Consider the following 14,552-nt stretch of genomic DNA (forward strand, 5'->3'; position numbering starts at 1 on the left):
TGATCACTGTAGAGCACCACTGGTAATGGGTCTGCTGTTGGAGGTGGATTCCCCTATTTTGACTACATGGGTTCTATCAGTGAGCCAGTCAGCAACCCATCTAACAATATAAGGGTTGATACCTAGCTGGCTGAGTTTGTCAATTATGCCTGAGTAAGCGATAGTGTCAAATGCCTTGGTTAAGTCTAGGTAGGCTGCATGAACAGATTTCCCCTCATCCAGGGCTTTGGTGACTGTCTCGAAGAAGTCCATCAGGTTTAACAGGCATGATCTCCCTTTGACAAATCCAAACTAAGTAGGGTCAAGTGTTTGGAGATTACCTATATCTTTGTTGACAAGGTCGATGATGATTCACTCCATGGACTTGAAGATAAGGCTAGTCAAGCTAATAGGTCTATAGTTCCTGGGACAGTGGAAGCACCACCTTTGTGCAAGGGAATAACAGTGGCAGTATCCCAGCTGGGATGAAGCCAGTGCTTAGACTATGATTGAAAAGAGTACCCAGTGGTGTTGCTAATTCTTGTTGGAGCCCATGTAGGACACAGCCTGGGATGTTATCAGGTCTTATAGATGCTGTGTTTTAGCCTTAGAGAGGATGCTTACAACCTGCTGTTTAGAGATACAAGGTAGGGGATAGGTGGTAGGGATGTCATTTGGTAAGTGTGGTGGGGACAGGTTTACATGGAACCTGTCTGCCAACAGGTTAGCTATGTCCACAGGCTCAGTATATGTGGTATCATTAACTAGCAGTTCTGCACAAATCTGCACCTTTCCTTTTCGGTTACGGATGTAATTAAAGAATGTCTTATTTAGCAGGGCTTCAAGTTGGAAACTTAAGCTCTTACATTCTATGCATTTTCTAGGATCTCTGAGTACTAACTAATAGTCTTGATGTCACTCACATAATCTAAGAATCTAATATTGCCCTCCAGGGTTGGGGATTACATGGTAACAACAGGCTGCCCATAGGTATTCTGAGGCCCAATCAGTGGTCTGGTTATGAAAGGGCAGGAAAGTCGAAGGTTATCTGCATGCATAGATCAAGATGAAGAAAAACTAATGTAAGGTTCTGAAAGGACAGTATGGTAAGATAGAATGTGTGACTTATTATAACTAGAATTGCTGGCTAAGTGCATTTTCTAGTAGCTGAGGGTCATGACATATTATTCTGAGAAAGTTACAGTAATATTATCTTTTGGTTAAAGGACTACATTCCCAAGAAGAAACACACAATTATGTAGTACAGAACTGACAGCAGGTATGCATCTTATAAACATAGTCTGTATTTTATTATTATTGCTGTTATTATTTATTTAAGTTTTGTCTTCATATGGCCCACCAACTAGCTACCTTGCCCATACCGAGTAGTGGCAGGAAAAGGAATCTGGAGCCGCAACTGGTGATGCCAAATCCATTTTAAACTTTTCCCTCTGAAAAGAAGTAGTAGATAGGAGACGTGCAGAACCACATACAAAATATACTGCTGGCCAGTGTTTGATTATTTTTCTAATGGTGGCTTCCTGATTTGATCTGACCATGCTTCTCAGTAAGATGTCTAGCTGAATTGCTGTACATGTGAAATTTAGTGATTACATTGTTTACTTATTTTCCTTGTCTAAGAAAACTGTTTGGTTAATGCAGATTTTGAATCAGTTGATGTTCTTGCAACATTGCTATTTTAAAATCTATGAACACTTAAAGTTGTTGCAGTTCTCTCTCTCTCTCTCTCTCTCTCCCTGCCTGCTTCTGATTCCATATTTCAAGGTGCTGCAGTAATATAGCTATGAAATGCAGTAACTGATTGCCAGTAATGAAAAAAATCATCAGGAGTAACAGATGTGGGTTTCATATTATTTTATGTTCTTGCTAGCACATTGATTTCAAATAGGTGGCTATGAATAATGTTTTAATACTTAAAGTAATATGAATATATATGACATTTCATCAAATATCTAGACCGGTTAGTGACCTTTTGAAATTCTAAATGCAAGCAAACTTATTTAGATCTATTTTTAGCACAGACATTTTTTGCTGCAGAATGTCAGTTCTCTAGTGTAAAGTCAGGCACGGCATTGCTTTCCCCTCTGACACATTCTTTTGCTTCAGTAAGCAACAGCGTGCTATGAGCTGTATGCAGAATGGATGAACCTACACCAAGAGATGTAATGAGACCTGACATCAAAATATGTTTAACATTCTGCCTTACATTTATCTGCAATAACAAATCATTCAGAATGTGTTACTGTACTTTTGAAAAAAAAAATGTATTTCTACATATTTTAATATGTATACTGGAATATTTCACTGTACCTTTGTTGTATATTTTCTACAATATAATCCCTTGCATTATCAAGTGTCATCAAGGTTACAACCTTGTGCTGGATTGTCAGCTTAAAAATTCACTAACTGTTGTAATTCTGAAGCAAAACTAATGTGCTAAATTTCCTGATGACTGTATACTGCAAAATCAGCTGTAATTTATTTCAATATTCTTTTTGCAGTCTAACCCGCGGTGGTGGTGCTGCAGTAGCGTTGTCGCCTCACAGTAAGACGCTGTCCGGTTCGATTCTCAGCTAGAGCGTCTTCTGCGTGGAGACATGCGTGAATGGGCGTACCTTCGTTGAAAGTTGTGTGTCAGGCCTGGCAAGCCAGTATGTAAAAATCAACTGGCATGCATTAGCGGACCGGAGTTCCGCTGTGGCGACCCCTAACCGGGAAAAGCCAAAAGACACAAACAAACAAACAAATTCTTTTTGCAGTCTGTCTCTATTTTCACAGGGGATTTGTGTGAGTTTGCAACAAAGTAGTGTGTGGTGGGACAATGACTAAGTTCTGTATGGAAGCAATGCTTTCTTAAGGTTGTAAATCTTGTTCTCAAAATGATTCTCTCAACACCTGAACTGGCAGGGAGCTGTAGCCCATACTGTTTAGCTGTAGAGGCCTTGCTTCTCCTGATCCTAGTAATACAGGTGTAGAAACAATGCAGGACTTAAAAGGCTGCACAGCAGAGAATCAGCCTTGAATCATTAAATTTATTGGATGAAATGAACAGAATAGCACAGTTTGTTTTTATTACTACACCGCAACCTGAAAAACTTACCTGTGCATTGCCCTCCTACCAAATGTACTGATACTGTATCCAAATTTAACCTGCAGCTTGTTGCTGCAGCACTGGAAGGCGACGACCAAATTAAAATGTTAGAACCAGAGCTAGGTAAATAAGTTATTGAAGAACAGACATCTCTGTCTTGACCTTTGAGTGGCAGAGTCAGAGTACTTTTCACTAACAAACATAGGAGATACCCAGAAAGAGTACTGATTTCTTATTTTACAAAACAATAACCCAACAAATACAGTTCTCATACTGGTAAAGTTTGTTCATTTACATAACCACTCATGCTCTGAGTTCAGTAAGAGCATCAGTCTTTTAAAAAAATAATGCATCACAAGTGTAAAGATGATTGCAAAGGTCTTGATGTTATATCTTAATCACCGCAGTTAAAAAGTATAACCCGGACACATCAAGACTCTGAGTTCAGGTCTTTGTTTTTTACCTTCCACCTACTGTAGATGTTCTTCTTCACTGGTTTGACACTTGCCTTTCCAGTGCTAACATTATGCAAAGTTTTTCACTGTTTGAATTAAAATATCAGGGCCAAGTGCCTTTCTTGTGCTTAATGGTCATTATTGGAATGTACATTCATAGATTTTTAGGTTATTTTTGGTTAGCTCAATATCGTATACTAACTCTTTTTGTGTTGACCTCATAATTCCTGCAGTGAGACTTGCATGGCAAAATCTCTGTTGACTTATGGTGATAAACAAGCACTCTTGACTAATTATTTTGCTTCTAATATTAAAGGCATCTATTCATGACAGTCCTCTGCAGGTGGTGTTCTTGTACTTCTTAAACAAATTTCTAGAAAATTGTTTATATAACTTAAATTGCAGATGTATTGTTTAAGCTACCTTCCCAACTTTTTGTTTCTGTCTTTCCACTTTGTCAAAGTCACAAATTTGCACTACTGAATGACAATTGTTACATGAGCAGTACTCGGTTCTGTACACTTCTGTTAGCGTGACATATAAGGGTTGTATTAAATGACTGTCAGCACTTTAGAATTACATAAACAAAATATTATTATTATTAAATAGTCACAATACTGTGTTAATGTTATACAGATCTGAGAATGCTCTTATTAAGTGTTTAAATAATGTTAATTTTTAAAAGCACATTGGGAGGAGGAAGGATGGGTGACAGAATTTAAAGGAGTGACAACAGAAAAAGCAAAGTACACTTTGCATATGTGTCTGTCTTTTGTGTTGTTCATTACTTGAAAAACTAAAAGTCAGAATTATTAATACAATAATATTATTAATACAAATTGTATGTACCTTGCTTGCAGTATATACATATATGAATTATCTTTCTTATTTTACATACAATGTTGTCTTAAAAGATACCTAGGTGTAAGGATATGATTTTGCTTGGCTATTATGTTTCTTATGACAGGAGCTTATACTCCATAAAGACTGAAAGAAATATAAACAATGATTTAGAGTTGGATCAGTTTTTGAATTCAAGGAAGTTTATCTCATGAGTACAAATATCAGTAGTTTGAATTTTATTCAAAGTAAAAAAAAAAATCAAAGTGGATTTTGGGAGCAAGATATTCTACAATCTCCACATAAGAGGCTTCACCCCTGAACTCCTTTACTTAATGTAAGCAACTATTAGATCATTGTACCTGCAAAATTCCAAAGTAGGGAACATGTAAAAATAAAGCCCAAACATAAAAAGGGAAGTAGTAATCATGGATCCATTGCCACCATGAATGTTTCCATGTGAGTGTGTTTTATAAGATTCACTTTGCTGGATGGCCAGCATTTCTTTCTATTTATATGTATGCTTTAGCAGACATCTACTTCTTTTAGACATCTCTGCTATAACTTAGATTAATAAAATGTTTATTAGAAAGCTGTCCTGGTGCAATTCCTTTTGTCAAGTTAACCACTTTCATTCTTAATGAGATAATTTGAATTCCTCTGGTAAATAGGAGAAGAAGATATCCACTTGAGAAAATCTACAAAATGGGGTTAGAAAATTGCAGTTTTTAGTTTAATTAAGTATACTTAAATATGTTTGCAGGAGTTAGAGTCATTTTTAGTATATCAACTCCCAACTATCTCTGTGTCTTCATATAGTTAATATAATCTAAATGAGCACGGGTAAATATGTATATGAATAGTACAGTACCATGAAATGCCTTCCATTGTCTCAAGTCTGCTTGTTGATTTGTTATGCTAGTATTACTGACTGACTGACTTGCTAATGGAAAGAATTTTTCATAATGTAGGATGACATTTTCTAGAACAATGCTGATTCGCATGAAATGGTTAGTAGAACAGGGCAGTTACTTCAGTCTGTATGCTTCTAGTAAATTAAATTGCAAGGATTTATTTAGTGCAACATGATTCGAAATTGTGGTCCTGAAAATCTGTACATAGAACTATGGTAGATAACCAGAGATGGCTGGTGACTTCAAAGCAAGTGCGGAGAATGCAGGAAGCAATTAAAAGAGTGGGACCAACCAGAATGTGGTGAGGGTGCATTAGGGCAGGGTCAGCTTTTAGCATGGCCCCAAATTTAAAAGGAATAATGGGTCATACAATACTGCAAACCCACTCTCCATCTGCCAACAAATAAGTATTCCAACTCAGACATCATGCAAAACCCAAGAAAATGTTTTACTTCTTTATAACGGAGTGTACTGTCATGTGTAATTTAAACCCAGTAGAGCTGACAAAACCTTTGAGTGAATATATTATTCCCAATAAACAGCAAATGGCATGTTTAAATGCAGCAAAATAAATGACACCAGTCTATAATAGAAGCAAACAAGAAGAATAAAAGAAAGAGTGTGGGTCATTATGCCTCATACAAGAAAAAATGTCATTCATCTTGAATGTTCTGGAAAACTGGAAGTAAGACAGTTTTTTTTAAACAATAGCTTTCTTAGACTTGCCTTATATAGCTCTAGCAGTGGTGGATTATAATATGGGCAATATGGCAGGTTGGCTGGGGGCCAGTGCTCTAGGGGAGCCTGTGTCTATTTTGAAGACTAGATTAATGGAACCTCTATCCCTTGAGTTCTTTCCATTTCAAGCAACACCAGCAGCAAATCAGCACTCAAACAGTGCTGTACTGTTAAGTGTTTAAGTGTGGCAGTAACAGTGTTTGGGCACCAATTTTATTTATTTTTCTCACTTACGTACTTTAAAAGAACGCATTTGCAGGCACAGCAGGCATAAAGATATCAGGAACTGCACATACCTGTGTGTTTTACATAGCATCTCGCTAGCCTTCTGTTTCTGATTGTTTTCCCCTTTTTTGGTGATAAACTAGGTACGTTTAGTAATTATTATTAGTAGTTATTCATACTAAAAAGCAAAGTGTTTTTATTATTTAGTTATACCTTCTCGTGGGTTTTATTATTGACTTCTTATTGGTATACTAGTAGTATACGTGTTTAGTATTGTTGATTGAACTGTTTTTTAATGCAAGATGGATAATCTTTCTAACGAGAGAATGTCAATTTTCCAGTTAACACAGGATATGACGTTTTTTATTAACTAGTAGTTTTAATTGTAATTAGGAAATAAGGCGCCAAACTTTGTATTTATTTCATTACTCTGCATTGTTGTTTTACCTTTCTCTGAGGAAGCTACCATAGTTTTTGGTAGCGAAAACGTCAGTTTTATAACTTAATAAATTGTGCGTTAAGAAGATTTGAAGACTTTCACTTATCGTGCACTGTTGCTTTCCGTTGGTGCTCCTCAGCCGGTTTGTTTTATTCTTTTTTGGTGATAGATCACAGGTCAAAGCTGATTGGGTAATGGCAGGTGAGATCTTGTACTACTGCATAATTGAAGTAATCTTCAACATGCTGTCAGAATTCAAACATAAATAAGATGACAGTAAGCTGATTGGTAAGTTTGTGATAGTTATTTTCCCTTGGCAAGCAAACGTGTTAACTGTTCAGAAATTTGTCATGTTTTTTCGGGCATCTTAACTGTGCCTCATTTCAAAGAATCAAAAATAAAAAAATTCTGGACTCATTTTGAACAATATTCTTTAAGTCAAATCTTTGTAAATGATATTAATTTGTTTAAAAATAACTTTTTTAAGTACAAAAAAAGTTATTTGCCATGTTGTGAGCTTTCTAGTTGAAGCTGCTAGTGTGTTCCACAGTTTGTCATTTGTGCCACATTATGAAAGGCATTAGTCTATGTTTTAGAGGTGGAAGTTTCAGAAGTATGTATATTTTTGATCTGTTGCTCATGAAATGTCCGTTTTTTGACAAATTGATGAGACAGTTTGAGTTTCAGGCTTAATACCCTTCTAGAAACATATGCTAATGCAAAATATGTTGTTGTAGGTATTATTTATGTTATCTCCCAGTCCCATGGGGTGTACACAATATAGAGGGTATAATTGGTGAGCAGGGGAGGGGACGTTTGTGGAAGAAAGTATCTTACCCTTTTGTCATTTGCTCAGGTAACTGTCTAGCTTTGTAGACTAGTGAAATTTGTGTGAAATAAACAGGAAAACTTGTGTCAACTGTTTGAGTGTAGCTGAAACATAGCTAGCTGTAAAATGTCCCTGATTTTGCAGACTTCCTCTGGTTTTTGCCTCACATTTTTGGACAGTTCCTCATAAAATGTGTGGTTTTCTGGCAAATCATTGAGAATTACAGTCACTGAATAATGACAGACTTCTAAATGTCAGACTTCATGTTCTTCAAAAAATATATGCTAATACAAAAACTGGTATTCTAGCATTTTCTAAGCATATGAGCAATATTTAAAATATGTCCATGATTTCTGACCATTGTTACTCATTATTTTCTGGATTTTTCCCTGATTCTTGTATTAAGAGGTTGAGAGGTATTGCTTTTATCACAATCAGATGAGCTATAAACAACAAAGTGGCTTTAACTGCTGGGTAGGGTTGGATGTGTTCCATTGATGAAAGCAACTTGCACCATCTTGTCATTAATTTAGACATCCTTGTGTTCCAGGACTATCTTGTATTGTGTGTAATAAGTATGGATACTTGAACTACTGTATGATGGTGTGAAATAAAAATGAACTACATTATTGTGTCTGTGATGTTTATTTATTTTTACTGCAATCAGACATCTGATGTTTATACACAGTCAACAATGGCACAATAATAACTAGGTACAAGGGCTATCTGTGGATTAGAAAGGCAGACCCTGCTTTCATAATCATGTTCAACAGTCATTAGTCAGGCTTTGCAGGACTAGGGTGCATTTGTAAAGCAAGTTGGAATGCTGCGCTGTGGCTTTTTTAAACCACAATCAGACATTTTAGCTGTACCCTATCAGATGTCTGTAAGTGATGGGTGTGAACATTACCAGATTAAAATGATAGCAATTCAAGTGGTATATTATCATTTAAAGCAATTGGGAAGGTAAAGCCAACAGAGAAATTGCATTTCTGTGTGGATCAGGAAAAATCTGTGTGGGAGGATGGAGGAAAATGGTTTGAAAAATGCCCAAAGTATACTTAATTTGTCACTGAACACTAGTGTAAGTCATGCCTAAGCACTGGTGTTTGCTTAAAATTCTCATCTTAATGTTCCTGAACAGAAGTCACTTGAAATAACAAGATCAAATGGGAAGAGAAAGCCAAACAATCATATAACCATGAATCAAATGTTTTCTTTTCACTTCTTCTTCTGCCTTATGATATTACTTTAAAGTACAGTGAAAGGCAGACAAAAATATATTTGTGTAATTTTTGACTTGCAATTAAATGATGATGTTTCCACGAGAAGTGCCATCAGTTTAGGCCCTTACCCATAAGGTCTCCAGAGGCTGTGGTCATATATGGCAATGTATTGGTAATTGGTTACTCCATAGTCAGACACACTGGTGTTTCCTCTCACCAGCCAGTCAGAACATTAATGGGCAAATTCATAAACTCATTGACACAACATTAAAACATCCTACCCACCTAGGCATAACAGGGTATTTTGTAGTTATTGACACTTGCTTCTTTTAAAAAGAGCATGCTAATTGCATTCTTTTTGCTTTATGAATGCTCAGTGCCTGCTCATAACAAGGAATTCATAACTGTTTCTTCCCATGCTAATGTATGTATCATTTGCCAGTCTCTATTTATTTACATGAAGAAACCAGTATTTTCCCACTGGTAATCAACTGCTGGCCTATTAGTTCACAGGGGCTGATGCAGATGTACAGAGAAACCAACCCCAGGATTCACAAAGCTCCATGCAAGAATAAGACCATTCTTGCACGGAGTGGTTTGTGTCCATTTAGAATAGCAGTGTGCCTTGCATATGCATGAAGGTGCGCTGCTATTTAATCTAAATGGATATGAAACAGGAGCGAGTGCAGGGGGCGTGTGTCAACATTGCCTGCACATGTAACATGTCCCCTTCACTCAGAATATGAGTGTCACTTTATATAATATTAGTAAACAAGTGTCCATGGACACTGAAATGTAAGTAGCTAACATTTCAATGTCTGCGAACACTGAAAAAAAAAAAACACAAACACCTAGAAGGCAGCAGCCTTCACGTGCACACCCCCGAATGTGTGCAATCTTGCCCTACATGCTTGGAAGCAGTAGGGCAAGAGGAAAGCAATAGAAATTTTAAAAAATGTAAGTTTTTTTTTTTCATCAAATAAATCCAAAGTTTAAGCAGTGCGCAGCTTGTTTGCGAGGTGCACTGCTATGCTTAGCCTGGCTGAAATCCTGAAAATGATAGACAAGTGCTACTGTGATAGAAAATGTCATCAAGCTGCTATAGCATAGTGGTACTGCCATGGTATTGCATGTAGCACATGCTTGGTTCAAATCTCCCCTCTGCCAAAGTATTTAATAAACTTTTAAGGAATTTGAATGATAGATGTCAATCATATGGCTCACATATAGCACAGTAGGGGTGGGAATATGTAAAATATAAATGTAAAAATAATTTATAAATTTAATGAAAAAATAGATTTAAGCAATGCTTTGCTAGTGTAAGCATTGCTTACTTGCTTTCAGCTCTGCTTAGCTGGTGTAAGCATTGCTATGTGAATTTGTGCAGCGCTAAGCATAATTCAGTATATTAAAACCATTCAATCAAGAAAAAGTGTGGGAAAACTGCCCGATTTAAACTGCACGGGTAGTAATACAGCCATAACCATTTGGGATTGCTCACAGCAGGACCAAAATGTCTGGCGCTGGTGAAGGTGTTCGCTTTTGAGAGCAATGTTGGGGCATCCAGGAGTCCAGGGTTATGTTTGGGCTCCTAGTTAAAGATCATGATGGCAGGCTGTTGCAAGGCCAGTACCAGAGCTTGCAGTACAAAGTAGAGGCCTGGGACCAGCTTGCAGGTGATCTCACCAGTGCCACTGGCATACCCCGGACTGGTCAGCAGGTATGTCACCACCATAATGACCTGAAGTGGAGGAGGGGTGCACTCTTGGAACAGTGGATCCAAGAAACCAGAGCGCAGGATGTCCCACCTGTCTGTAAGTATGCAGTCTTATGTATCTCTAAGTATGGAAAAAGTTCAACTTGGGACTGTGCAGGTGTGATTAATGTATGATGTCTCCCCATACAGCTGCTGTGGAGAGGCCCCAGAATGTTGAGGCTCATGCCCAGTGACTAGCCTGGCTACATCAGCAGTATGGTGAGCACAGAATACCCCCTGCTATTAACAGTAAGAAATCAAAATTATAGTAATGGTAGTACTGCCTGTATATATAATTGTGCTTTAAAAGTCAGGAATAAATGCCTGTGTCAGGCTGCCAGTGTTACAATGGAGTATTCCCAGCTGCTGTGTAATACAGATATCAGTAGCAAACAAGGTACAATATGCAGGAGAGGAATATTAGAACATATGAGTGTGTCTGAGTAAACCTGCCAAGATAGTGACATGTCAGGGCTACTATAACAGTTAGAAATGAAAAGTATTCCCCTGTGCAGATCATGCAGGAATAGTAATTGCAGATTTCTCAGTTGTACACAGATATGTATGTCAAAAGTAATAAAGGTACTCTCAAACACTAGTGTGTGTCATCTCACTTGTACCTGAAAAATAGAAATGTGTATGTCCTTCAGAATGCATTAACTGAGGTGAACTGATTTATTACTGCTTGTCTGCATACTTTAGAATGGGCATGTCAAATAACTGAAAAAGCAACAGTACATATTTCCATCAGAATGTGTTTTACTTGTTTGTCTGTCAGCATTGTCCTTTGTTAATCTTTCAATTTCAGTTGTATGTAGCTGTGAATATACTGAAAAATGTATAAGGCTAACAGGTACAGACAAAATCTACACTGTGCACTCAGGAATCTATATTGCAGTATGTAGTTGTAAACCAGTCAAATGTGCAATCCAGCTAATGTGCACGTTTCACAAACAGTGACACCAGTGTCTGTTGTGTATGCATAATTTGTACTGAAAATGGGAAACAAATAATGCAACATGTCATAATAAAAGTACTGTGCGCAAACATATGTACTAGATACAAATGTCACAAACAACACACAACACCTCCCCAGTAGCTCAGCCTGATAAGGACTAGGCCTGTAGTTCAATTTGGCACACATACCACAGTTTGAATCCAGGGAACGCCACTAACATCTCAGTCTGGTTCTACAGTTGTAAACTGCAATCTGAATAGAAAAAATAATGTACTGCAACTCATACCTTTTGCATACAGGTAAAGAAATCTGAATAGAAATACTAGTATGATGTGTCTAACTATGAAAGGTGTACAATTGCTGTTTGATCAGCCCCAGTCCTACAAATAGATGCAAGCTAGACATCCACACTCTGCAGTTTGGCCCAGACAAGCCCCTCAAGTGTCACGCTGTCATGGATAGTTTCCCCAGTTGCCAAGAAACCTGCACACAGAGAATGTCACAGTAGATGTAAGTGAAAGGCACAACACATACTCTGGGACCTGCAACTAATATGTGAATCTGAAATATGTGTAGAAACAGCAATGTAATGTGCACACAGTTCATCTGCACAGGCCCACAGATAAAGAAATTGGTTTAGAAACAGGTATAGTGAGTATAACTAAAATAAGGGTACAATTGTTCTGTTGATATCTACAGCTGTTGGTATGCTGTAGCAGCCCCATGGCCCAGGTAGAGTGCAAGTGTGGTCAGAATGTAAAGTAGTGAATAGTAGTGTACTGACAAATATACTTGATAGCAGTTGTCAATTGAATCTGTTCCCTTCCCCCACCACTCCACTGATCCAACCATTACACTGAAACCAACATGGGTATGTTCCTAATCAAACCTCTACTGTTGGGACCATTGTTCCATTTGGTTTATCATTGTTTAAACTGTGTGCATACTAATATTCCCTGTTGAATTATCATTGTATTGCCTGCCTGACATACCACTAACTGGCATGCTGTTGCATCCCTGAATGCCATTCCATATATTCATGGGTTCTGTTTGCTATGGCACAGTTATAATTATACTGTTTTGGGTAAATGAGAATATCCATGCATGCTATTTTGACTAATGTTGTAATGCGTTGTGCATGATTAACCAATATTCATTGTTAATTTCCACACCATAGCACATATGGGAAGGCAGATCCCATGGGATCTGCCTCTCCCATCCCACCTGGCCAAGGCACCGGGTCCCAGCATACCCAACCCAGACCTCCCTCATCTGCTTGTCCTGCACCACCCTTGGGTGGAACTGGTCTAGGGGATGGGGCTCGCCCCCTCCCCCCCGCAAGTGGAGGCGTTGAGGATGTTGTCACCCATAACAAGGTCTGTGGCATGGTGCGCAGTGTCCCCTAGACGGAGCTAGATAACTGCCTGCACCAGGTGGAGGGCAGGCTGTCACAGCTAGAAGGGCAGGTGGCCCTTCCAGCCCAGCCCCTAGCACAGCCACTTTTGGGGCAGTGAAGGAGTAGTGGTGACTGCCATCGGGTGGGGACATCAGTGCCACTACTACCATCTTGGGAGCTCATGAGCCTCGGATTCCCAACAACACTCCCCTTTAAGGTGTTTACCCCCATGTGTCATACACTGCCCCTGTCTGCTGTCTTGTCTGTCTGCAAATGCAACCTCTTCTACCAAACATCCTTCAACACACTGATCAATAATCCTTCCTTGACATCCCACTCTCACCTTAAAAAAAGGACATCTGTCCCACAAAAAAATCACGTCCCATACATAGCTTTGCATTTTGTCCAGAGACATGTACCCATCATACAATCTAACCCTACCAATCATCTGTATTGTATGATGCCCACACACCTCCCTGTAGGGTGTGAGGCTCCAAATTCTAAATTGCCCACATTGAAAGCAGCTGTTGCGGCCAAAGAAATGCAGAGGTATGGTCCTTCCTTTCCTACACTCATCCTGCACATCCCTAGTATAGTCCTGCACATACCTAGTATATTCCAGTTTTCAGGTTAGTGCTGAATTCAGTGCTGTGTTACAAGTCTCTGTGTTTGCCCATACCTTACTTGGATAGAAGGAAGTTTCTCTGTTCACCTGTGAGAGAGGGGAGCTTTGAGCAGCCTATCTGTCCCTGGAGGAGGTTTCAGCCAGAAATTAGTAGTTTATTGGCCATTTTGGACTAGTTTCTATCTATTTTATTTCCCTGCTATAAAACCCGCATTTGCAAGGCTTTTGTGCTTGTATACAGCTCAGCAAGCTCCTGCCTGCTACACTGTAGAGTTTTACAGCAGCAGAGAGACAAAAGAGAGACTTTGGAGTGATTAAGTATCATTTTTCTGCATTTTCTTGCTGCCTTTAGCTAATTCCACCCAAAACACCGATTTTTTATAGTTTCTTTTGATTTAAAAAGCTTGTTTCAGCTACATATTGTACTTATTTTGCTGCCTGCACTTTAACAAAGTCATTTTTATGTTTAAATTATCTGTTTAACTGTTGTATGCTACACACTCAAGTGTGATAGCCATTTCTGTGCATTTAAAGTGTTTAAGTGCTTTATTTTTATTGTATCTGCTTTATTTTCTAAATATATATATATACTTGTTCTCCCACCTTTCTAAGCTAGTATAGTCCTGTTTTCAGTTTAGTGCTGAATTCAGGGCTGTGTTAGAAGTTTCTGTGTTTGCCCATACCTTATTTGGATATAAGGAAGTTTCTCTGTTCACCTGTGAAAGAGGGGAGCTTTGAGCAGTCTATCTGTCCCTGGAGGAGTGGTTTCAGCCCAGAAATTAGTAGCTTATTTGCCATTTTGAGCTAATTTCTATCTCTTTCATTTCCCTGCTATAAAACCCGCATTAGTGCGGTTTTGCACACCGGGCAGTGCTGGTTAGCTAGGGTATAACTATTCCAGGCTCCACAAAGTCTACTCTTCAATTTTTCCCTTGGAACTAGACAAACTTTCAACTTAAGTACTCAATCCATTCACTTCTCAGCCCAGCAATTGCTCAAAACTCATAGCAAGCACTAATAAACCTTAGCACTAGACCCCCCCCTATACTGTAGAGAAGGA

This window comes from Protopterus annectens, chromosome 1.part0 (genome assembly GCF_019279795.1).
Source record: "Protopterus annectens isolate FY-2018-M chromosome 1.part0, PAN1.0, whole genome shotgun sequence".
Classification (NCBI taxonomy): Eukaryota; Metazoa; Chordata; order Ceratodontiformes; family Protopteridae; genus Protopterus; species Protopterus annectens.